Source organism: Hydra vulgaris, chromosome 09 (genome assembly GCF_038396675.1).
Source record: "Hydra vulgaris chromosome 09, alternate assembly HydraT2T_AEP".
Lineage (NCBI taxonomy): Eukaryota > Metazoa > Cnidaria > Hydrozoa > Anthoathecata > Hydridae > Hydra > Hydra vulgaris.
This window is the reverse complement of record NC_088928.1, coordinates 30,197,052-30,225,000: the sequence shown is the minus strand read 5'-3', so window position 1 is coordinate 30,225,000 and position 27,949 is coordinate 30,197,052. Positions and strand designations below refer to the sequence as shown.

Here is a 27,949-nt window from a genome sequence, read left to right as displayed (position 1 = left end):
GTAAAAAAAGCAACAAACGGCAACAAAGTATTAACAAATCAGCAAATTAATCAAATTCGCTTCGAAGCAACAAAAAATAAATTGAATGCAACACAAGTAAAGGATAAATTATTATTGCCTGTCACCAATAAACATGTTGCACATATTCTACGTACAACACCAAACGTAAAGTGGAAGAAACCACACCAAAAATCAATGTTAAAAAAACACCATAAAATTGCTAGGTTACATTTTGCTAAAAACCATATGCATTGGACTCATGAGTGGCAAAACGTAATATTTTCAGATGAAAAAAAGTTCAATTTAGATGGTCCGGACTCTTACAATTGTTCTTGGCATGATCTAAGAGGAATAAATGACCCACAAACAAAACGAAATTATGGAGGAGGAAGTTTAATAGTTTGGGGTGGATTTTCTTATTCAGGAAAATTGACTCTGTGTTGTGGTTTACCTAAAATGAACTCGATAAAGTATACAGAAATGTTGCATGATGTTCTCATAACTTATTATGGATAAAAACATGGACGATAATGCCATATTTCAGCAAGATAATGCTGCAAATCACACATCTAGGCATTCTATGAAATGGTTTAAAGACCAAAACTTCCCGGTTTCTGAATGGCCAGCTTGTAGCCCGGACTTAAATCCAATCGAGAACGTGTGGGGAATGCTATCAAGAAAAGTTTATGACGCTAAAGCAGCCGGACATCAATTTAAAACTGTTACTGAGTTAAAGTGTAAAATCCTTGAATCATGGTCCGAGTTGGATCAAACTACAATTCAACGACTAGTGGAGTCAATGAAAGGCAGAATTTTTGAGGTGATCCAGTGTAATGGAGGACAAACGCATTACTAATTTCCATCTTTTAATGCCAAAAATATAACTGCGTCTATAGATATATTCCAATTAAAAAATGTACTTTTGTTTATCAAACCTACTCTCATGTTAATAAAGACATATACAAAAAATTTTTTTGTGATTTTTAAAAGCCCACAACACAACAATTATTTTGATAATAACTTGCATGCATATCAATTGACAATTCATAGAAAAAAATTAAGTCAAAGAGAAAAAAATTGATGCGTCTAAACGAATATGCCTCAGTATATATATATATATATATATATATATATATATATATATATATATATATATATATATATATATATATATATATATATATATATATATATATATATATATATGTATAAATGTTTCTAATTTTTATTCTAACTTTTTAGTTACATTTTTTCTATTTTTATTATTAATACTTTTATTGATGTCATTACATAAATTTTGTTATTGTTGTCATTATATTATTAATACTGTTGTTGTTATTAAATTAAATACAAAAAATAGATAGCAAATAGAAGCAAAAGAAAATAGAAAGCAGAAAAATGTACTGAACTTATTAAAAAGAACTTCCATGAATTCAATGCAGCTCTTAGTTACATTGTTTTAAGGCAATCATGTTAATCTTATTGTGTTGCACTGCATGGTGTTACTTTGTTGCAATACTTTTAGATAATCAAAAATAGATGCAAATCAGAAAAAATTTATTCTATTCAAAGAAACTACTATTTATACGTAAAAGATTCGTGAGATAAATGGATCAATATCTTAAATATTCTTTGAATAAAATTAAAAACAACATTGTTTTTAAAAGCCATCATGCTATTCCTTAACACATTAAAGTCATTAAAAGTTGTTATTCAAACAAAAAAGTTTATTAAAGTAATACTTAACAAACGAAAATACTTTTTTTACATTTTCATCTGTTAAAAATGGGATTATATTTTCATTTATTAAAAATCTGATTTTCTTATTATATTTTTCTGTTAGAAATGTTAAACATTTTGTATTACTCTTAAACAACATTTTTTTAAAGAATCTAATAGAAGAAATTCTTTTTTCAATATATATTTTTCATTAAATCAGTATTCAATATCATGAAATCAGTATTCAATGTCATAACATATTTTCTTCATTATACACTTCAATACAATTCATTACTGCTAAATGCAGCGTGCAATTATGGCAAAGCTGATTTAAAGCACCTTACATATTACCTTATTTTTTCTTGATGGTTGCTGTGTCATTAGTTGATGCAATAGCATCATATTTTAATGCCTGCCAACTTAGCTTCAACCAAATGTTTAACTACTTCTGCATTTACCTGCTTAATTATTCCAATCAAATCCAGACCATAACATTTAACTCTATTTGTACCTATTCCAAGTACATGAGCTGATATGTTTACATAACGTAAAATAGTGCAACCTTTTTATTCATCTACCATAATTTTAAATTTACACATTTTTACAAATTTCCATTTTTTAAAGTTTCCAAAATTTCATGAGATTCAGTATATTTTTCTTTATAACAGCTGTTAATGTACTTTGAATTAATAGTCTTACTTTTTAGCATTTTCTATCCTTTTTGTTACAGGTGACCAGCAATAGCTTGAGATTTACTCATTGCTCACCATTCCATTCCATTACTCATTCTATTCCGTTCCACCATTCCATTCCATTGCATTACTCATTGATCACCATTCCATCAACAGCTGCAACATTTGACAATATTTTATTTAAAGATTCTTTTACAGCTAATTGCTAAACAGTTCTTGTTATATTTTATTATTCTTCCTAGAAATACTGTTTTCTTTCGTAACTTATAATTGATCCTGATTTAGATATCAGTATGTTGTTATAATTGATTAATGTTATAATGGTTAATCATATCAGTTGAACTTTTCCATTTATGCTTGTGTTGCACTTACCTCATGTGGCTTCACCAACGTTTTTTTTATTTTTAAATGAAAAAACGTTGGTGAAAAAAACTTCTACTTTAAATTATGCAACCACAAGCTGCATTTTTATCAGAAAATATTTTTATTATTAAAATAAATAAAAATTATGGAACAATTTCAACTATTAATTATGATTATTTAACACTTATATATTTTAAAATTTAAGAACATTTATAAACAACTTGAACAACTGACTGTGTTTTAAAAACCAACTAAAACTTGCACCCCAAAATAAAACCCATAGCAAATATTTTTGTTTCTCTGTATAAAAGCTGTATAAAAAGGTTGAGAACTTTATTTTTCTTTTTTTTTTAATTCTTTTTATTAACAATATTTTCTTTTTAATTTTAAAATCTACATTATATTTTGCTGTAACGCTTAACATATATTTTCATTAAAAAAATTACTTAAATATTTTGAACAAAATATTCAAATATCAAATAGTCATCAAGCATGCAAATATAATATCAAGTATTCAAATACTCAAAATGAATGGTCTAGGTGGCAGTGATTGAACCCTAAATCATAGTTGCTGGACACTGCTTAACAGAAGCTGCATTGTAATAAAGCATGAGTTAAGTGAGAACATGACATATTGCTACATTTTAATAGTCCAATCATTGTGTTTTTTGCAAAACCTGAGGTAATCACAAATGTTTCTTTGAGAAAAAATCTTTAAAGCAGCACAATTAAGAATAAGGTCCTTGGCAAACTTCTAACTCCACATTCACACTAGGAGGTAGTAGAGTAAGAACTTGTGAACTTGAAATCTATATGTCACAGCCAAATGACATACCATTAGAGGATACTCTAGTAAAATAATTTGGGGGGCAGTACCCTTATGCTGCACTTTTGCCTCTTCGCCAAAAAATTTAAAGAAGAGACCACAGGAATTATAAAATGTGTAAACAACAATTTGTTTACTCCTTTTATAACTTTTAGAAAAAAAGTTTTATTGTGTTTAAAGGGTGATTAAAAAAAGCAAAATTTAAAATTAATAAAATTTATTCATTTACTAGTTACAAAAAAAAAATTGACATCCTGAATTTACTACAACTTGAATGTTTAAATTAATGACTACATCTTTGGTGGTTGCATCTTGCCAATCTTAATGACTACATCTTTGGTGGTTGCATCTAACCAATCTTAATGACTACATCTTTGGTGGTTGCATCTTACCAATCTTAATGACTACATCTTTGGTGGTTGCATCTTACTAATCTTAATGACTACATCTTTGGTGGTTGCATCTTACTAATCTTAATGACTACATCTTTGGTGGTTGCATCTTACCAATTTTAATGACTACATCTTTGGTTGTTGCATCTTACCAATCTTAATGACTACATCTTTACAATCTTTGCAACTATTTATCTTAATTAGCTGAATAAAGTTTAAATGATGCAATAACTTTTGTATATGCATTATTTATGTACACATTTAATAAATAAATAAATTTATTTAAAGAAAAAAACTTTTTTAGATTATTTATTTAGAAAATAAATAAAATGAAAAAAACTATAGAGTAAAAAAAAATTGAATGAAATAAAAAATATATCAAGAAATAGATGATAGAATAAAATAGTTATGAAAATTCTTTTGCTTATTCATTAAGATAACATTTTATATTTTTTGATAATATTATAGAGAATCTTTTTCTGAATGATGCATAATTTTAATTCAAAAAAAGTTTCAAATCCTTGGCACATAATAACTTTGTTTCTCTTTTTTTTAAAAATGGGCATAAAATTCCTGAAAGCCAAACTTGATTATTTGATTATGATAAAGTCTATTCAAATATAATTTCTACCTCAAAAAAACTATCATGCAAAGAAAAAACCATACATTGAAAAGCAAGTCACGCTGACAATTAGCTTTTTGGTGAATGTAATATGTTTGAAACACTGTCATCTCAAGCTAAGCTATCATCATCTAAGCCATTAAAATCTATGTCGGTGCCACTACAATCAATAACAAACTAACTACACCATCTCAGCCATACCTTATGAGTCTTCATTCTACAGTCTGTGGAAAATGCTTTTTTTTATTTAATTGTTCTTTTATTTACCCATTGATTTACCTATTTCATTCTGCATAAAAACAATACTATAATTACATTTTAGAAATAACATTATTATATATATATATATATAAATTTATATATATATATATATATATATATATATATATATATATATATATATATATATATATATATATATATATATATATATATATATATATATATATATATATATATATATATATATATATATATATATATATATATATATATATATATATATATGTATATGTATATATTAGGGCCCTGCAAATCACCTTTTTTGTATATACACATTTATATAATATAAATTATGTTAAGTAGTTTATATTGAAATAAGGGTGGCACCTAGAATTAGTAAACACATTCTACGCTGTCAAAAAAGGTCTAGAATTGCCCCTCACCAAGTTGTTGGTTTTTGGAGTGCTCTTGGTCTTCTACATGACTTTCTTTGGATTGATGCCATCTATTGACTTGATGAATAATATCATGAATATTAATCTTAGGCAACTTCAAATGTGAAGTAATCATTCATTAAGTACTTCAGAGATCTATTTTAACAAAAAAATAATTATTTTTTTGCCATAATCAATCACCTTCACGCATAAATACTGCCTATTCAAATCTTGTATCAAAAAAAATTTTTTTTTTGTTATTCACCTCCGAAAAGGCCGAAAAGGCCACTACAAATGAGGAGGTTACTTAATAGTGGTTATAACCCTTTCACAAATCTATAACTCCAAAACACGAACATTGACGAACAAGGCCGCTGCGCAGAGAAATAAGTTGAGCGCGGTACTACCAGGGACATGGTGGGGGGATCGAACTCGGAACCTCTTGCTTATGTAGTGGTAAAACGAGCGCTTTACCACTACACCACTACCGCTGCCACCACTACCGTTGATATACCTAGTATATCAACAAGTTATATTTAAATTAGATAAAGAATAATGAAATAAACCAACAAACAAAAATAAATAAATATACAATATTTTTTTAGTATTCACTAATTGATAATTTAAAACCTTTTTAATAACAGCTCCACAATTTTTCCATCATCTGCTTTAACAGCATAATGCAAAAGACTATGGCATCTTTTATCAAGTGCAGTGAGCAAAGCATCTTTATCAAAGAACTTAGAAACATGGTACAAATCATGTCTAAAAGAAAATACTTTTGAGTTTAACTCTTTATTTATAAACATCTTTTAAAAACAACATTTAGGCCAAATATGTTTTAAAAAAGAAAAATAAATAATTATATGTAAATAATATATTTTAGCATTATTTCTTACACTGTGAGCTAGAGTGATACAAATGTTAACCATGTCAACATCAAATTTTACTGTAGCATCAATGTTAGTTACTATAGTATCTATGTTTTAGAAAAGATAAAAGTGTTAATGTAATTAATAATAATGATTATTATAATGGTGATATATAATAATGATATGTATTGGGGTGGTTAATAACTTATGTTGCAATGGGATAGTGACAATTCCCCATTCACAGTAGCATGTTTGATATGAAGTTAACCTAAAAATATACTCGTTAAAAAAAGAGGCACAAGATGTAGGAAGTCAAAAGAAGTTGATTATTAACAAAAATGAAAATTAAAAATTGAGTAAATTAATAAAAAGTACAAAGTTCTTAGATAAATGATATTACATTAAAATTCTTCATCTTTTGTAAAACTTAGACTCTTTTAAAATATAATATATTATTTATAACAAACTTTTGAATAAAATTTTTTCAAGTTCACTACAACAGAGATGCAAACCACTATTGAAATTAGAACTTAGCAAAAGTTCACTACAACAGAGATGCAAACCACTATTGAAATTAGAACAAAAGCAAAGAAGATAGTTAAATGGCAAGAAAACATTTGACAGACTTAAAAAAACGGTTGACAGAGCACAAGCTAGTGACAGAGATAAGTCACAAATCAAGAAGAATAGGCAAGTGGGTTGTCAAAAATTTAAATACCAGAGTAAAAAAAAAAGTTTTAAGTTTTTTATGCCAGCATAGTTAGTGGTACCACCAGGCCATTCAGTGCAATAAGCAACAAATAGGTGAAATAATACACATGTACTTATATATATATATATATACATATATATATATATATATATATATATATATATATATATATATATATATATATATATATATATATATATATTTATCAGTTTCTTTGGAAATCAAAGGATAAACAAAGATGAAGCTAATCTTAAACTAGTCTCACAAAGAGTCTACATGTGAGTAAGTCTACATGCTTTTTCTGAGACTAATTTAAGATTCAAAGATAAAAAGTTAAGATAATTTAGATGTGTTTGTTTAATAATTAACTTATGAATCAAATGTAAAGTATGAATTCAAATGAACGGTATAGGTCATAGAATAAAAATTGTTCAAAAAACTGTCAAATAAATCTTCACACAAACTTTCACCCAAAAAAAAAATGTTTATAAATAATTCCTATTCAATGGAAATTAATGAAGAATTCTCATTAAATGGAAACTAATGAAGAATCCCTTTTCAATAGAAGTTAATAAAGGATTCTCAATAAACAAAAGTTAATGAAAAATCCCTAATCAATGAAAGTTGATAAAAATATTGACATTAACCAAAAAAAATCACAAATAAAAAAAATTTTATTAAAAGATTTTGATAAAAGTTTTAATCAAACTACACTATTAAAAGAAAATGGAGAATCAAAGTCTTGACGCCATGTTGAAGCAAAAAATGTATATAAATGTATCTTCACCTAACCCAACTATTTTGCTATATACATCAAAAGAACTCTTAGTTTGAATACAAAGAAAAAACAAAGCAAACAATTTAGGTAGATAGGTATGTCTTATAAAAAAAAAAAAGAAAACACACTAAAGGTAAAACTTCTGTTTTACCTTTAGTGTGTTTCTAAAGTAAGAAAACAGCTTCTTATTGAATAAGAAATTTATTTGAATACTTTAAACTCTAACACCAAATATAGCAACTTGATGTCACAGAGTATAAAGAGAGTAAATATAGCTCTAAACTTAATGTCACAAGGTATAAAGAGAGTAAAGAAAGTTTTTTTAAAAAAAAGGGTTATTACAAAAACGCTATACAAAAATAAGTATCTAAAATAAAGTAGCAGAGAAAAAACTACCAAAATAATAACTACACAAACAACAACAAAATAACAAATACAAAACAAATGAATGCAAGTATTACTAAAACAGTTGCAATTTTAACAAATTTTACAAAACTTTTAAAGATGAAAATCTCTATTGTGTTTTCTAGTATAGTGTTCAAAATACATCAGGTGCATCTGAAACTTGTAGAAACTCATGAAATTTTGTTTTATTTAAATATCTATCAAAACATTAAACTATTCATCATCCTTAAAAAAAAACTTTATTTAGATTGGTATACTAGTATGCAGTACTAAAAGTTCATAATGTCAGTAGTTAGTATAAAGTTCATAATGTCAGTAGTTAGTATAAAGTTCATAATGTCAGTAGTTAGTATAAAAGTAGAGTTCATAATGTCAGTAGTTAGTATAAAGCTTTGAAAATTTAAATAATACTTTAACTTGTTAAAAATTTTTATTTATATATTGCAAGGTTGCAAAGCACAAAATATTGTTTTTTAGAAATTAAAAAAAAGTTGTGAGTTTTTACAGTTATCTGTAAAAACTTTCAATTTTTGGGAAATCATTATAATCATAAACTAGTTATTTTTACTTATTTGTCTAAAAGTTTTTTTTTTTGCTTGTTAAATTGGTTAATAATATAAATAAAACTATAAATTTATGTTATATATTTTTGAATGTTTTGTGACAAAACAAACTATATATATATATATATCTATATTATGTCTTTTTGCATGTTTTGTGGCAAAACAAACTATAATGGCATAGAAAGGTAAATAAAAAATTATTATCAGCCTTAATAAAATTTATACACTGTTGTCTTGTTGTATGTATTTTAGTAAAAGATGTGGTAGGAAATACAAATTGAAATAACATTTTTGTATGCACAAATATAACTTTAGTGTAGACACAGAATATATACTTTTTGCTATCATTCACTGTAAATCACCAGTAGTGCAGTTAAACAAGTAACAGTAAAAACCTATTAACAGCAAAATTTACCAGATTTTGGATATTCAGAGTAAGAAAGTTTTCAACACCAAACCAAATGAAGCAAGTCAAAAGATATATTTCAATGTAGTTTTAATGTTTAGCTACAATACCAGATTTTGGTGTTTTTCATAATTTTGTCTCAAATTTATTATACAAATAATAACGTATTCTTTTTTCTTTTCTTTTTAATACACTAGTAAAAATGCAAAAAAGTTATTTAAATCAATTTAAAAACTATTTGTTTATATATACTTTTTTTTCTAAATCACCTCCCCAAAAATCGGCAGGGCTACTACCATAAAGGATGCTTCTCAATTTTTTATTATTTTTATTACTTATTTTCATTTGCAACTTTTGTTTAACCTTAAACTTCATAACACAAACCTTGTTAAACTCCAAAACACAAACCTTGTTAAACTCCAAAACACGAACCTTGTTAAACTCCAAATCACGAATCTTGTTAAACAAAGCCGCCACACAGAAAAACTTCCACTATTTCCAGAGGATTTAAACCTCAAAACTCTTGACTGAGAGCCAAGTGATTTACTAACACATTATAATGACTATTAGTAACAACTATCTCAATAACAAATGTTAAAAAACTTTTTTATTTGTTAACTAATATTTAACTTAACTATTTAAATTTGATCCATGTTTACCATGTTTAATTTTTGTTTAAAACTGGGATTTTAAAAATTAAATAAAATATTTTTATAACTATTATCAACACTGAGTGACGTGAAAACAAGCAAATAAAACAAAAAATATATAATAAATAATGGAAAAAATTATAAAAATTAAATAAAAAATAGAAGCACTTTTTTCCAAAGTCTACAAATGCATTGACTGTTTTCAAATACATCTGCTATAAAAAATCAAAAGACTTAAGCATTCCTGTTACAAACATAAAACTTATTCTAAAAATATCTCACCTTTTAATAGCTCTTAAGGTTTGTGCAAAAAGATCTTCAAATCTAAATTTGATGATATTTACAAACAACCTCTTAATTTCTTTCTTCTATTTAAAAAAAATATCATTATAATAAAATTTTTAAACAATAAAAGTAATAACTATACCCATTACAACTAGTAAAAGTATCAGACTCGTCATCTGATACAGGACGATCACTGAAATCTGTGTCATAAGAAGTTGATTGGTAAACATCATCAATTGAGCTTGATGTCTTATGAACAGACTCCTATAAGTAAACTCATATTTTATTATGTCACATTTACATCGAGAAAATCTTAGAAAAATATAAAAACTTATATTTAGTTTTTACAACTTTATTGTATATTCAAATGAGGTTTTATCAAGATAAAAAAAAACATACTTTTTTTGAAAGAAAAAAAAAAGAGGGAAAAGATGTCATTAGGTTAAATCAATACTAAGATACTAATCATCATTACCATGTTTACGTGGATGCTTAGATTGGATAATACTGATTTACTCTAGCTCAGATATTTATTTTGAAAATATCATTTAGCTAGATTTATAGTTCATTACATTTAAAAGTTAATTAAATTTTTCTAAAACCACTTTTATACAGAATAGTTATTAGCAACATCATGCAAAATGCAAAATAAAATTTAGTTACAAACTATTTTTTACTAAGATCTTTAATTAACGGCACTGTCCTAATATAATTTGTTAACTTTTGAAATTCTAACTTTAACCCAGACATCTTTTCAGGTAAAGAAAATAAAGAAAAGTTAAGAAAATATTTCTAATAATTTTTTTCCGTATGTATGCATAACAGTGTGTAATGCCAAAAAAATTTTTCACATAATGTAATTTTCAGTAACTTATACTTAACTTAAATTTGATTAATAAAAATAACAAGATTCAAATGTTGCACAACTTGTTTGCACTAAAAGTGCATTTCCTTACAATTTGTAAATAATTAATATCCATTTAGAAAATTTAATTAAGTAAATAAATGCCAATGAATATGGTGTTTTTAACTTTTGAATTTAGCAAGCAAATTAAAGCAGCTCTTGGTAGTAGTATATATATATATATATATATATATATATATATATATATATATATATATATATATATATATATATATATATATATATATATATATATAAATTTTATATTATTATTATTATTATCCAATTATATTTATCAATATATTTTATATATTAATAATAATAATCTAATTATTTGCCTCAGAATGATTTAAACAGCTCGCATCATTTTGTGATCCTGCTTCATATAAATCTAAATGATCTTCTGATTTCAAAGTGGGAAGAATTCCTGATTTATTATGTCTTGAAGAATATTTCTCAAATTCTCTAGTTGTATCAGTTGTATCAGATCTGATTCGCAAGTAGCGTAACTTCTCTTCAGAATGAGACCAACGGTCATCAATTCCACATTCAATTTTTCGAAGATCTTTTGCCACGCAACGAAATGAAAGTGCAATAGCTCTTGTAATAGAATAAACCTTCAAGTAAAAAATGAGTATAAAATATTTTAATGTAAGTAGTGTAAATTATATATATTATACTATAATATAGTATTATATATTACAAAATGTCTTATAGTACCATTTAATAAATTATATATTATAATATAGTATTATATATTCAACTATATATACCATGGTATTATATACCCATTAAAGTTTTAATTCAATACATAATTGGATTTTGAAAAAAATATATTCAGTTCTTCAAATTATGTTCTATTCCACACATTTCAAAAATTTGATTTGAAAATTTTATTTTCAATGTGTTTAGTAACAAAGATTTTGACACAATGGCACAGTTGGAGTTTTTTTATATGCAAAGCAGATAAGCTCTTCATTCTATCTTTAAACAAATTTAGTCTTTAACTCTAATTCAATTGAGGTGACAGCGTAGATCTTAAAATGTGGGTGTTTTTATTTAGAAAACTTTTTCAACCTCATTTTTTAAATAATATAAATTTTTCAAGTCTTTTTGTTATCAAAGCAATTATTAGAGAAGACCAAGTAGAATCCCAATGCAGGGAGACAATAGTTTTAATTCTACTGCCCTGTTGGCACTCAGAATTAGAAAGTGTGTTCATATGATAAAAAAAAGGTGGAAATGTGCTCAGGTGATAATTAATCAGGTGATAATAATTTTTCAAATTTTTAACTAACCAAATACACTAGCAATGGTGTAGATATGTTAGCAACAGCTACTTTACACCTTTAATAATTTGCACTGCAATTATTTTTACATAAGAAATTTTTTTAATGTACCTGTACAAGAGTGTTTTATAAAAATTACTTTCTAAGCTTTTTTTGATGTAACAAAGTGCTTTACAATAGGCTCTAGTAATAAATGGATTCCAAAATTTGATTGCCATTTCTGAGAAGTGGAAGTATAAAAATGTTACTTAGCTCCTAAAAAGGTAAAAGGTATCTGAAGAGTAATTATCCTTCTAAATGTAGTGAAAATTGCCACTTTGTATAGTCACGCTACTACTTTTCCCTTTCAAATATAGATCTAGACTTAAATTAGTCTACCATAGTCATTGACAATGAACAATGCAATCAAGGTTCATAACTAGGTTCATAAATTAGTTGCAGGAATGGAAAATGAAAATCTTCTACATGATTTAAATGCGATTATAGAAGATGCTGAAGCCTATAAATCGTGATGCATAGAAAAATATTACAAAAATAATGGCTTTTGAGCAACTTGATGAAAAAACTAGATTGTGGGTGAAAGATTTTTGTCAAAAATTTTTGCCAGCTTTTGCCAAATTCTGTGAAATCCAAAAAAAAATGTTGATATCTTTTTTTCATGAAAATGATAAAATCCATTTTATTGCTGTACATAGATGTTAGCGAACTCTAGTAAATGTGCTGTCTTGCTAATGCTGTTTTGGCTAAAGTTAAAAATGATTTTTCTTATTTAAAAAATCTTTACGCCAAGTTCGATAATGCATCACCTTATCATGGAAGGAGACTGCTTAAAGCCCCTTATAAAGTTTGCAAAGCAAAACAATTCTTCCTTAAAATCTCCACATTGGAAATACTAAATTTCTCCACATTGGAGATACTTTCAAATCGGTAAAGGTAAAACATGGAAATACACAAACTTGCGATTTCATACTCTACTTCAAGTTGTTAAACCTTTTAGTTCAACTTGCAAAAATTATACTGCACCAACTATTTCCCAAAAATTACGTGTTTATAGAAGTGTATAGAACTCACAAGTTCAGTACACAAATTTGTTGTGCTGAATCATTTTTTCAAAATGCATTGTTAGAAAAACCCATGCTATCAGAAAACCACGCTTTTTTTTTAACTGAGTCGAATTCTATGGTAGAGGCAGCTTATATTAACAGAATGAAATTACAGCGGTGGTGGCTTTAAAACTGGACAAAATTATTTTGTGTGTGTGTATGTTAGATTTTTAAGTTAAATAATTATTTTAAGGGCATTTGTTAGAATAAGAGAAGTTGCTCCGTAGTCTTTGAAATATTTATTTAGCCGTCATGCCGCCTGGGACAGCAACCCTGATTGGCGCCCTTATTTAGCAAAATTTCCCTATATTATAGAATAAAGGACTTTATCTTTTTTAGGTACCTTCTTTTCATATGGCGTCCCTTCGATCTCTGCCGCCTGGGAAAAACTGTCCTTTTCGTAGCCTTCCTACCCCGGCGGCACTATTTATAATTGTCAGACGTTTTTAATTTTAGAGTAGAGTAAAAATTTTTAAATAACCGGTAAGTGATAATAATAAATAAAAACAAAAAAAAAGACTTAAATAAATAATATTAAAACTTATTTTAATCTATTCACTAAAATAAATAACCCTTTTTTTAATTTAATTAAAAAAACCAATTTAAAAAAAGCGACTCGAAAACTCAATTAGATTTTTTTGTTTAAATTTGCTCAAAACAAATTTTACAAAAAAAGAACGAAGTTAGTTCAAGCCTGGTTTTCGTGACCTGGTTTCTACTGATGTTATTAAAACATTTCCACTTATACGCACAAAATTTTACAATTTGTAATCATCAGCAATTTCATTTAAAAAAATTGAAACTGTATCTAAGCGAGGACATAAATAAAAAGCTCATTGTTTTAAAAAAATTAAATAAAGATATTTAATTTTTATATTTTAAATGCACTTTTTTAAAAGTCCTATTAATATATATTTAAGCACTTTAAAATTATTTTTTTTATTAGCGAAAAAAGCTGTTTCAAACGGCCAACCAAAGAAATTCTTCTCTCTTAATATAAAAGAAATTTTCATCTCTTAATGTGGTTTGTAGAATTGATGCATCAACACCGACCAATCAAAGGGGAAACTATTCTCTCTTAAAGATGACATTGACAACATGATAATTCAGATTGACCATTAATAATCTTCTTTGAGATTTTATTTTGTTGATAAAAAGGTATTTTTCCTATTATTTTTATTAAAAACGTTCATCTGAAATTTATATCATTGTTAAGTGTTTGATGTTTAACGATATTTTCTCTGATTGAAATAGCTAAAAGCTTGTTTTTTAAAATAACTTTTTTACAGATCTAATGACTTCTGTAGGCTTTTATCCCTTGAGCACATGGATTTTTTTTCACATGTTGAAAGATGGGTGTATAAGGGAAACTAAAAACTTATACTTTTTTTGGCAGACTTAAGACCACGTAATGGGTTATCTAGCAAAGCGAAAGCATAGCAAAAACGCATTAATAATCTGACAAAGCACATTAACCGCAAAAATTATTTTTTTGGCAGATTGCTTTAACCCAGCCCTTGCATATACATGACTTTTTTATATGATTTTTTGTAAGCCTTTGTGGCTTTTTAAAACACTTAAGGAAATTATTTGCAAGTAATTGCCTTAGGAGATAATAACGCTCAAAGTAAGGGTAAAATTTCAATATCGCAGTTTCAATATTTGAAATTTTTTCTTAACAACAAAAAGTGTAAACATTTTCATTTTTCACTTTTACTATAGAACCTGGAGAAGCAGAAAAATAAAAAAGAAACATGTCTCTCAAATTTATGTTGCTAGAATTGCCCCTTAATGAAGCAATGGCGCAACATGCAAGAATATTTTAACAAAATAGGACAATTTTTGGGACCCAATATCTTCGCAATAAATAGGATTTTTCCAAAAAAAATTGACCAGTTACCTAATTTTATTATTTTCTGAAAGTATCTAAAATAAAAGAGAATTTGAAGACATCCTTTACAGAACTTGCCCATTTTGTCAATATTTGGCGTTTGTGGCGCATTGATTGCGCACTTGCCTCAGAAACAAAGGATCGTTCATACCCCACCTCTGGGCAAGTTTTGCAACATCAGTTAGGCAGAAGGCGTGAACTTCCAATTAAAGGCTCATCCGCGGTGCTCTGTGATAAGACCGTAAGGACTTCTTGGGGCACCTAAATAAAAAAATTTTAAAAAAAAATTTCTAAGGCAATGGCTTTTAAATAAAGTAAGGGGTTATTCACAAATTACGTCACGCAATAGGAAGAGTGAGGGGAACTTGGAGATTATTTGGTCCATCAGTCAGAGTTTTTAAATTTCTACAATTTTATATGGAACTGTAGTAGTGAAAAAAATAATGTATGTACACTCTACTTTTCCTATACCAACTCATGTCAGTCGAAGTATTTAACTACACTGTAACTATATTAAAGTATAAAAAATTTAAACTTTTTTGCGTAAAAATAGCATTTTTACTGAAGCCTTATTATTTATAGGTTTGTACAAATAATGACTTTTAAAGTACTGTTAAATAATAATAAATAAAAACTATATGTATTAATTAGTTATCTAAAAGAAGCTAAGAAAATTATAGTATTTATCTAAAAACAGGCTATACAGGTTTCTAGAAAAATTTAAATGCCTATACCAACATCAATATGGATTTCAAAGCAAACATTCCACAACCCTCGCACTTATTAAAATTACTGAAAATATAAGAAGAGCTCTAGATAATAAGCACTTTGCATGCAGGGTGTTTATAGATTTGCAAAAAGCTTTTGGTACCGTGGATCACTCTATCCTTCTCACAAAATTGGAGTACTATGGAATCAGAGGCATCCCACTAAAATGGTTTACTTTGTACCTCCAAAACAGAACACCGTTTGTTTCCATTAATGGCATTAAATCTGATTTAAAGCCATTAATGGTTTGATTTAAAATTGATCAGAATGGCGTCCCACAAAGGTACAGTTTAGAACCACTTCTTTTTCTACTTTTTATTAATGACTTAAATACTTCTTTTAAATTTGCAACTGCTTACCATTTTGCTGATGATACTAACATGCTTCTGGTTGACAAATCACTTAAAAAAATCAATATATTAATCATGAAAAAAATCAATATATTATTCAAAAATCAAATATATTAATCATGATCTTAGTAAATATTATTCAGTGGCTTCGTTCTAATAAACTTTCTCTCAACTCTAACAAAACAGAGATGATCATCTTTAAATCCAATCTGACACCAATTAATAAGCACTTAAATTTCAGACTAAGCGGACAAAAAATTTATCATTTTTTAACATTGTCAAGTATGGGGACAATCCCATAAACAAATCATTTTAAAGTTGTCCCTACTCCAAAATATAGTTATACTGAAATAAATTTTCAATATAACAACTTTAAATCATTCTTTATTATATCAATCAATTCGCGATCCTTCAGTTTTTAATCTGATATTTTTAACATTTTGAAATTCTTTCTTATTTCATCTCCATCTAATTCCTTTGGTTTTCCATCTGCCATTTTTAATATTTTTATTAAATTTTTCATTCCAATATTAATATTAATATTAGTACTAATATTTTGATATTCTTTATTTATCTATCTATTTATTTATCTCTTTTCATTCATATATTTTCTACTTCACACTAAATCTTTGTTGCTGCTGTCATTATTGACTAAATTTTTATTGTTGCTGTTATTGTCTTTATCTATGAAATTCTCCTTTTACTATAAGGATATCATATTTGTTATTATTACTATTATTATTATCATTAAAAAGAACAGGAGTATTTTAAATCCCATCTTTTAACCAAACCGAAAGCAATCCGAACCAAAAGCCAAAATAATTAATTATAAAAAGAAAAGAAAAAATTTCTGCAGCACACTAAGATCTCTATCAGGCACAAAACATTCATCAATATAAAATAACAAAATTTAAGTTATAAAAAAACTCATTCAAAGTTTTTTTTAAGCTAATCTTTTTTAATGTCCTCCAAAAACACACGACTGGTTGGTTTTATTTGACTTATTTGTCTGGTGGCACCCATTGCTGATTTTAACTTTTCCTTTCTCTACCTACTTGTCATTACATGTCCACTCAAATTAAACTCCTTTCAAGCATACAAAATACCTTTACTTCCATCATTATTTATTTTTTGTCACTGTTGTATTCATTAAGGTGCTCCAAGAAGTCCTTACGGTCTTATCACAGAGCACCACGGAAGAGCAGTTAACAAGGAAATTGACCCCTTCTTCCTCATCACTACCTTTTTGTTATTCATTAAAATCAATCAAAGTTCACTTTTTATTGGTTGCTCTTACTAAAATATGTATTTTTTGAAACTTTTGACGATATATATTGGTATTCAAGGGCTCATTCAGAATTTGAGAGGCTCGGAAATATGCTTAAGCTTACAAAAATGTTTTCTCGTAAGTCTTAAAAAAGACAAATAAACTTTCTTCGAATCTGATACATAAATATTTTAATTTTGGAATAATAAAAAACAACTTCATTTAATGGTTTTCATGCACCTTTAAAAATTCCCGTATTAACAGATTTGTGCTCAAAAACATGCGTAACTTAGAGTAGAGCTTAGCAAAAGGGTGTACCAGAAATAGGTTTTTTTTCCCTTCTTGAGGACATTTCTCAGGTTTTTACCATTCTCTGAAGTCCACAGAGGCTATTAATAACCAAAAAATCAAAATCGGTGCAAAAGTGATTTCTGTAAAATTTAAAAAAGTGAAATATTTTGAAAATGAATATTGTTTTGTTATCCATGTTGTTAAATTTCTTAGGACATTTTTCTCATTTTTTTGTTTTTTTAAACATTTATTGATGAATAGTAAGGTGAATAATATTATTATTAGTGTAATGCATGCTTTTATTTTATATATATATTATGTTTTTGTAACAGGCTCGGGTACTTATTTAAAATATTTTAGGAGGCTCATAATTATATTAAGATTACAAAACCGTGTGCATTCTCGTAAGCCTTGTGGGCAAGAAAAAAATCATCTATACTTATATATAAATATTTTTGTTTTGCAACACAATAACTTCATTAAGTTATTTTCATGCATCAAATAAACACCAACAAAAATGTCAGTATTATACTCATAAACATGCCTGATTTAAAGTAACACTCAACAAAATGCTAATAGTACGCTTAATGTTTAAGCATACATAAACCTGAGTCTTATTTGTTCATAAACGTATAATTCTCTTATAAAAAAAACAAATTACATGCCAATTTAAGTCATCTTTGGTCAATTAAAAAGTTCAGTTTTGCGGCTAACATTGGTCGTCCTGTCAGAATAGATCCAAATAAAAGAAAAAAGAGGAAGACATACACTAGTACCAAAAAGCTACTGTTTCCCTGTAAAGTCTTCTATCAATCAGCTGTCAAGGGCAGCTGATTGATAAAATATTTTAACCAGCATTGGAAAACCTCAGGTATACAATTTTATAAATAAATACTGATTATTATTTTAAAATTCTTTACGGTTTAAATCTACTAAGTCTGTTGTAGTTTGTTCTCAAAGGTTTCCTAGCAAATATCTTACCTGCAATAGTAAAACATTTAAAGATCCACATTATGTGTTGCTTCTTTTTTAATGAGTGTGAAGAACAAGATTCAACACATCGTTTAATTTTGACAACACAAATGACATCAATCTTAGAGTAATCTAAGATGAACACTCCAAGAGAGTTGACCAGGCAGCTATGATCTTAGGTATATGAGAATATTACAACATTGTTGATCAGATTTTTGTTACATACTGTGACATCACTGCTTCCAACACTCTAACACTGAAGTACTTTTTTGGAATTTTTACCATCTTCACAACCTTCTCTGTTCTGATTTATCTGAAGGCAACACATGTAGAGGTACACATTTCTCATTTTGTGGAGAATCTTACTGATGAGATTATATAAAGGCTGGTGACTCAGAACGAGGTGGATAGGGCGGAGCACATCAGGTTTGAGTAGAATCGGTTTCAGATTGGGTTGTTTTTAAACAACACGAAAAGGGAGGCCCTGATGTTCCTCTAGAGCCCAGTGACCAGAGAGGTATTTAACACGAGAACTACCAGAAGCTATGTAAAGGAGTTGTCTTTTAATTATTAGGAGATGTACACTTGGTTTCATTAATCTGAGTCTTCCATTAATAGTTAAATTATATTATCACTTGCTTATTTTTTTTTGTAAGGGGGAGGGGGGGGGGGGTAAAGTACATTTTAGAGTTTTTTAAAAATAATGTTATTATTACTACTAATTCATTCCTAAGGTGTTTGGTAAATGCTTGATACCTGCTTGCCTATAGGATGACTGAAAATGCATCCTAGGTGATGAATCAGAAAAAAAAGTTGATAAAAATGACTGAGCAGTCTTATATGGGGAAACCAAAGCTACCAGTTATTAACAGGTTAACGGAGCTTTATGATCGGGGTTTCTATAAGTTGTGATTTATGCATGTAAGAGCTTACTGAGCTGGTAGATAGCTGAGGTTCATGTCGGAGAGTTGAAATGGCAGATAAAGCAAAATGACTGTTAGACATTTTACATATTTTAAAGGATTTTGAAGCTAATTGAATGTGTCAATGGCTGCGCAAAAAAGATTATCCTATTGATCCAGAACTTTGTTAGAGACTACTGATTGGGCAACACAATAAAGAACCGCATACTGGTGGCCAGAGAATGATTTCTTAAACTAAAAATAAATATTTTAAGATTAATTTTTCACAAAAAATTTTACCTTTTTTTTGAAAAATGAAGTTTTACTGCTATTACTTTTACTGGAACAAAAAGTGTTTTTTTGGTAATTTTAGCCTATTTGAACCTTAGAGAATGGGAAAAAATTGAGACGTATATATTTTTTTTTTGGTACACTTTAATGTTTAATGTTAATAACCATTGCAAGATAGTTATATCAAATGAAGGAGGCTAAAATTTTTCAAAAACATTTTTGGACAATTTACTCAAAAATCAGTTTTGTTTTAGTAGTGTGTCACTTAAAAATATTGTAAAAGTACGCATTTTAAATGCGTAATTTTATATTGTAAATACCATTTAGCATATTTAAAAATAAGATGCTACTCAACGCGGTTAATGCATGTACTGGAAAATACACGAATTTTTGCGTTTTTATAAAAAGGTCCATTTTTTTAACCCGAATAATTTTTAGAAAAAAAAGTTTTTTTTTCTCCTAGCGCTTTAGTTTGTCTAAAATCAAACAAAGTTAAATTTTTTTTTAATTACTCAAGTTTAGATATAAAATTTTGCTTTATAGTTGATGGACCATATTTTGGTATAAAATAGTGCTGCTCTCAATTAAGATAAAACATTAAACTGAGAATACATCTTTTTCAAACAAGTTTTAAGTTATATGTTTAATTTCTAACCAGTCATATGTCTGCAAACATATTAAAGGTCGAAAAAATTTAGTTATTTCAAGTTTAAAATCTGTTTTTCCCATTTTATATGAAAGTTTTTATTAGTATGAGTGTGACGAACACACAAATTGACATACGACTAGTTAGACTTTTAAATTTAAACCTCTTAAGGTTTATTTAAAAGTCTAAGCTCAAAACTCAAACATTACTGTGATGTGAGCCATTCCTATTTTATAATGCCATAAAACTATTCAATTAAAATTCCGGTCTTTAAATTATAATAGATTAATATATATATATTTTATTTGAATATATATAATTTTTATTTTTTTTGTAGAAAATATATATACATATTTTCATACTCCATCGCAAAAGATATGTTAAGTTTTAAACAATATATATAGATATTGTTTAAACTTAACATCTCTTTAAAAATTTAACATATCATATTGTTTAAAAACAGATGTTAGACTTAGGAAAAAAAATATGTTTGTTATCACCGAGAACAAACAAGACAAAAAAGTTTGAGAACTTGCATTAACGTACATTACAATTTATTACGCAGTATATTACAGTTTAAGTTAAATATGTTTATATGTTCTTTTTTAATTGGATTTATTTAACTTACTAATTTTATATTTTATTATTTTGCTCAGTGCAACTATTTATTAAATAAATATTTTATATTATAAAATTTGCTAAACATTAATAGTTAGGCAATTACCCATTTGGTTTAGTTAAAAAATTATAATTGCTATTACAGATTATAAATTTTTTTTTTCTACTTAATTTTAGCTTTTTTTAAAAATGTTTTCAATTTTTCGATTTACTTTTTTACTTATAAATTTCTTTTAATACTAAATGAGTCATGTTTAAGTTTGTTTAGATTTTATATTAAATTGTATTATTTGATAATAAACAACGTTTTTATTTATATTTTCTAATAGTAATTTCTGACTATTTATTTATCATTATCAATTTTTGAATCTAATATTTATATAATTTGATTAAAAATCTGTTTAATCTTTGCTTACTACACTTGTTTATTTAGATCGTTTAACAGGGGCGGATCTAGGGGACGTCTGGTACGTATATAGAGAGAATACAAAAAATATCAGAACTATAATTTTGGTCTGAGAAAAAAAAGGGTAATGCTCAAATAATAAGTTACTAATAAAATATACTGCATTTCAAATTATATATTTTTTTATATTATAAATAGTATTGCAGTTTTGTTGAATCGGGTTAAAATTATAGTCAGTTATATTTATAGCGTAACGGGTTCTTGTCTAAAGCGAGTTGTTTAATCTAGAATTTAAGGTTTACATAAAAATAGTTATGAACCGGAAGTCAAAACAATTTTTGATAAATAATATTTGTTGAAAGACATTAATTGACGCTCCCAATCACTATAAAATGAAAATTCTTGTTAATTTTGGATTTAATTTGTTAAAAAAATTATTAATAGAACTCTTTACTTAAAATAAATTGTGGACGTCCCTTCTGACATGCGCCCCCTAAGTTAAATATTTATTAAAATCTTTTGTTATACGGTTATCAGGAAGTGAAAAAAATTATAATAACAAATACACAATACAATACACCATTGGACGTCCCCAATTTTATATGATTATATAGTGAATCTTTTTTTAAATTTTAGTCTTCACAATTTAATTTTTATATATGATATATTTGATAAAAAAAAATTGTCAAATTACCAAATATTCAAAATGTCGCTCGAAATTGAAATCACGAAGCTTAATAACGAAGTCAAAACAGCTATGCTGCAAGATGACAAAATAAAATTAATCTCCTGGAAAAAAAAAATTGGAAACAAATGTCAGTTCTTTTAAATTCTGCAATATTGTTGACTCTTTTAAAGATGAGACACTTAAAAGTTATGAAATCTTTATTCCAAAGATTTTCAAAGAAAAACATAATGGCAATTTTCTTGTTTTAAAGTACTGATATTTTTATTATATTGTTTTGTTATTGATACAATGTATTGATTTTTTTAAGTAATAAATATAAAACTAATAAATATAAAACTTAAAAATACACATAATAAATTTAATGAAAATTATTTAATTGTTATATTTTACGTATATCTTAGGTCTCAAACAACTGGAAACTGTCTATACAGTTCTATCTCTTTATGTCTATCTGGGAATAACTGTATAGTTAATGATTTAAGATTATTGACCTCAATTGAACTTTTCCTAAACGCTGATTTTTATTCTAACCACCCAACTTTTCAATATGTTTTTTAACAATAATCCAAGCTCTTTTTTATGTTTTGATAACATTCTTCCTTTGTCAGTCTCCCTAAGTTCTTTGGATACAGGAAAAAAATGTGAAAAATTGGTACAAGAGGAAGCTGTTTATAATTGTAATGATAAAAACTGGTTTTCTTTCCTTTGTATTCTTGCATTGTCAAGTTTTGCAGCAAAAAAATAGAATGTTTATACTAGGGTTGTTCGCCGTAAACAAAAACTTACGAAAATTTCGCATTTTTATCTTCAAGTTGTTATTGCGGAAGATGTTCTTTCGCAAATTCACCTTCCGTAATGCGTTATACGAAAAAAATAAATAATAATTATTCCGTAATAGCTCTTTACGAAAAGAATTTCAAACAAATCATTTCGAAAGAATATTTGCGAAACAGTTCCTTACGGAAGGAGCGTTTCGGAATGTGCGCTTACGGAATAAACTCGAAAGTATTCATTAAACTGTTATACAAAAAAATATTATTATTTATTATTTAAATAAAATAATGTTGTTAAATGATTCTTCAATAGTTTTTACATATATATCTATATATCTATATATATACATCTATATATATATATATATATATATATATATATATATATATATATATATATATATATATATATATATATATATATATATATATACACACACACACTAAAAAAAAAAGTAGAAATTTCTACCTTAGGGTAGGATATGTGATATACCTTTAGTAAGGTATAATTTTCTACCTTTTAGGGTAGAAAATTATATTAAAAACAATTATTTGTCATACAATTTTCTAACTTAAAGGTAGTTTTATTTTTCACTGGGAAACAGCATTGTTAACGCTCTTTAGATATTGTATATATTTGTGGTGGACATTTATATAAACTGGAGACATGTAAATATTATTTGTTTTTGAAATATAAAATAATGATTGTTGTAAAAAAAAAAAAAAAAAAATATATATATATATATATATATATACAGTGATATTGAAAGATTAAGAAAGTTAGGACGAAGGGGCGGAGGGAGGGGGGGGGGGGGAGGGGGAAGGAGTTGCTGAAACAGAATATAAGGGGGGCCTAACGCAACTCCAATCTAAATAAAAAAAAACTGAAATTTGAGTTAGTTTGACGGAAAGGACAATATATATATATATATATATATATATATATATATATATATATATATATATATATTATATATATATATATATATATATATATATATATATATATATATATACAGTGACCTAGAAAGGTTAAGAAAGTTACGCAGCTAAAATTTAAATAAAAAAAACTGAAACTTTAAGTTAGTTTTGAGGGAAAGGACAACGCTTCTTCCGCAACATGTCCCTATACCAGTGTTTACATGCATTAATATTTATCAAGTACCGACTTTGGTTCACTTCCGACATTCGGTTGTTTATTGTCTTTGGCTTTTCAGAAATGGAGGTTTACTATTTATATTCTTATACATAAAAACTTAGTAAAATATTTGGTTTCATTACATTTTATGTCAATTTATCACTAATTTTTAGACTATCTACAGCTCTAAAACTTTCAGCGCTTGTATAATCCTGGTGAGCTTCTATGTTTAAATTTTTTCCCGGGGCAAAGACTCGGGAAAGGGTTGTATTTTACGTACCCGTTTTTTTGCTGCAAAATCTTGCAACTAAATTTTTACTGCTCTCCAAAATAGCCAGAGCTTTATAACTTTCAGCGGTTGTATAGTTCCAATAACGTTGGGATGTTGAAAATTGCGGGGGAGGGGAGGATCAAATTTAAAGCGTACGTACTTTATGGAGTAGTTATTTTTTAGGATTGACTACATGACCTATATCTTTTTTTGATTTCAACGACAGCATTGTTTCCCAATCACGCAATTTTATTCGTATAAAACCGTTTCTTTTTTTCCATTAACTTACTGACTCAGGGGCTAATTAACTGCTCTCTCACAACTTCGGGTAAGTAATGAATATAAAGAAAGGAACAGGAGAAAAACTGCCTTTGAGTTAAGCTAACGACAAGTTTACATTAAAAATTAGTTCGATAACGACCCTTTTTTTTTAACCGATTTACTATTTGAGGCAAATCTACATGATCCCAAACAAATGAAAGTCTAGGTTTATTTATAAAAATTTACTAACTGAAACATATCAATAATTATTATAATAATTAGTATTTTAGTTACCTAGCTAATCATACGTATTTGATTCATAAAACGTATTTAAATATTTTTAATATGCCGCGTTTCGTAAGTGTTTTTCCGTAATGAAGTTGTTTCGCAAGTTTCAGTGCGAAAGAGTTTCGTTTCGAAAGAAATTTGGTTTTTTATCATTATTTCAAAAAATAAAACCTTAAAATGTTCATATGTTGCAATACTGAAAATAAAATTTTATTATAAACATTTTGGTATATAAAAAATTTAATTTTTACAATTATATCAGTTTGGCCAACAAAATTTTGTTATAGACTCCGAAACGTCGTTTAGCGAAATAGCTCATTTTGCAAGTGCGACTTCCGTAAGCCCTATTTTCGTACGTTGCAAAATAGTTTTGTTTCGTAATTCAACTTGCGGAAGACAACATTTCGTAAGAAGCATTTGCGAAATGAACATCGGCGGTTTTTTTTGTTTCGTAAAGTTCGGTACGAAAAAAGAAAATTCCTTATTCTCAATATCCTTCCGAAAAAATTTTATTTTTCCGGAATTGTACGAAACATTCCGGTTAACAACTCTAGTATATATTATATATATTATATATTATTAGTGGGTATATATTATATTTAAAAAGCATATCAAAAAACGATTTTGTATTTAGATTTTTTTCATAAGTTAGTGAATTTACATTTATATCCCTAATAGTGCATAGTTTTTTATTATTATTATTAACTATTATATTTCTTATAAAATCTTCAAAAGGTTTGACGGTACCACTCGGAGGACGACATACGCATACAATGACAATGTTTTTAGCTATTTCACTAATGATTTCTATTGTCAAACACTCATAATCGTTTTTCGTTAGACATACAGTCGTCCCCCGGTTAACGAACTTAATTCGGAGTACGAACTAGTTCGTTATCCGAAAAGTTCGTTAACCGAAACGCGTTTTCCCATAGGCCGCCATTAAAAAATTTTTAATTGGTGGATTTTGCCGAAATAATGGGGGAAAAAATTCAATCGCAAGTGGGAAAAAAACCTTGCTAAAAGAAATTTCATTAAGATATTTATAATATTTATATATTCCAATGTAATTTTTTAGCGTGGAATAAAATATAATGAATAGGCGTGGGAAGGTAAAATAAAAAAATAATAAAATGCCTTTGCTTTTTGCTGACAATTTTTGTGGATCCTTTTGTAGCAGTTTGAGCAGCAGCCAAGTTTTTTTCCTTCGAGCTGATGATGGTGCCAATGGTTGATTTATTCACACCAAACTCCTTAGCCAGGTCACTTTGCTTTTCACCTTTTTGCACTCTTTGAATGATTGTCTTTTTCTCTTCAAGAGTGAAAGCTTTTCTGCTTTTTTTCGCAGGGTTCGACATTTTGAAAAATCGAAAAATCGAAAAAATCGCAAGTGGGAAAAAAACCTAGAAAAAAGCACAAAAATGCATCAAAAATATTAGTGAAACAAGAGAAGAAAAAAATGAAACAACAAAAGCACACCCAGCACAACCATTCACCTCCCAGGCTTCCATGACACTCACAAAACTGAGGGGAAAATGCTGGACGGCGCGCCCGACCTTCATTTCGGGGTTCGTTAACCGGGGGACGACTGTAATTGCTTTTCAATTTTATATGCAAGTTTTTCTGAAATGTAAAAGCAAAGACCTCCGCCTTTTTTTACCTCTTCCTCGTGTTTGACTAATTATGCGGTAATTTGGTAAGATGAAATTTGAATTTGATTCAATTAAAGTTTCTGATTCATGCCAATTTTTAGAAATAGCTATAACATCAAATATGTATTTTAAGATATTTAAAAATTCCTTAAGCTTATCAAAATTACGCTGCATGCTTCGTATATTGATGTGCAATCTAGAAATTGAATAAAAACCATTTGGTATTTTGAATCGTAAGGATCAATATATGGTGAATTCAGTAAATTCATTTGAGTTTCATGAAAAATGTTCAGACTATCATCAGAAAAACTTTTTAAAAAGTTATTATGAAAGGGATTATATATCTTTATCTTTAAACGGCAAAAGTTTTTCAAAACCTTTGTCGTTTAAAGCATCCATGATAATTTAGATAATTATTACAAATAAAAAATTAAAAATTGAAAACTAAGAAATAAAAAAGAAATCGTTTTAAACAGCGAAATATTCAAACATAAAATGACATTAAAATTCTTACTTATCTCCATGAATCGTTTTAACGTCTCCAGCATAATTGATCTTTTTCGCTTTCCAATCGCGAATGACCAAAGTATCACAAGCGATGAAAGCAAATTTACTAGATTGTCAGGCAACTTTCGTTTCTTCTCTTAAAGTTTTTCTTATTTTATTTGTTTCAGCACAAAAGTCCTCATTAATATATATATATTTTTACCTTTTAACATAACAGATTTTTCAAGATTTTAACTTTGTCTTTATAATCCAAAAGTTTTCAAACTATTGTCCTTGGTTTATATTTATCCCTAAATCCAGTCCGGTGCGCTCGTTCAATATATATTTAAAAACGATTTTAAAATGCGCAAACAAAGTGCAAAGTGAGTCGTATAAAGCATTTAATGTACTTTTCAAGGTGGGGAGGGGGAGGTGGGAACTTACAAATACGCATGGCAACAAGGGGGAGTCATATTTTAAAATTTTTGGCGTACGTACCACGGTTAACCTTAATTAACTTTAAGTTTTCTGAATTGTGTCCAAATTAATTTCAACGTTTTCTAAAAGAGTATATTTTACCAAGGACGTAAAATAAGATTTTACGTCCTTGATTTTACTGATCACTATGTATATATTTCACCAAATCAGAAAACTCCTATAAAGTAATTATGGCATTTTTAGGATTTTTTCACGCTTTTTTTTCGCGCCTTTTTTGTCTGTTACAACCATCTTTTATCCGCCATTTTTTCTGCC

General features: G+C 27.3%; 1 long non-coding RNA gene across 1 annotated transcript; it reads right to left on the bottom strand.

Annotated features, from left to right (window-relative positions):
• Positions 1–5,914: 5,914 nt before the first annotated feature.
• LOC136085075 (uncharacterized) lies at positions 5,915–13,687 on the bottom strand. Its single transcript, XR_010641053.1, has 5 exons — positions 13,581–13,687; positions 11,184–11,462; positions 10,084–10,205; positions 9,939–9,980; positions 5,915–6,035 (listed from the first exon to the last, which is right to left on the bottom strand). It is a non-coding gene; the product is annotated as an uncharacterized LOC136085075 (long non-coding RNA).
• Positions 13,688–27,949: the final 14,262 nt, after the last annotated feature.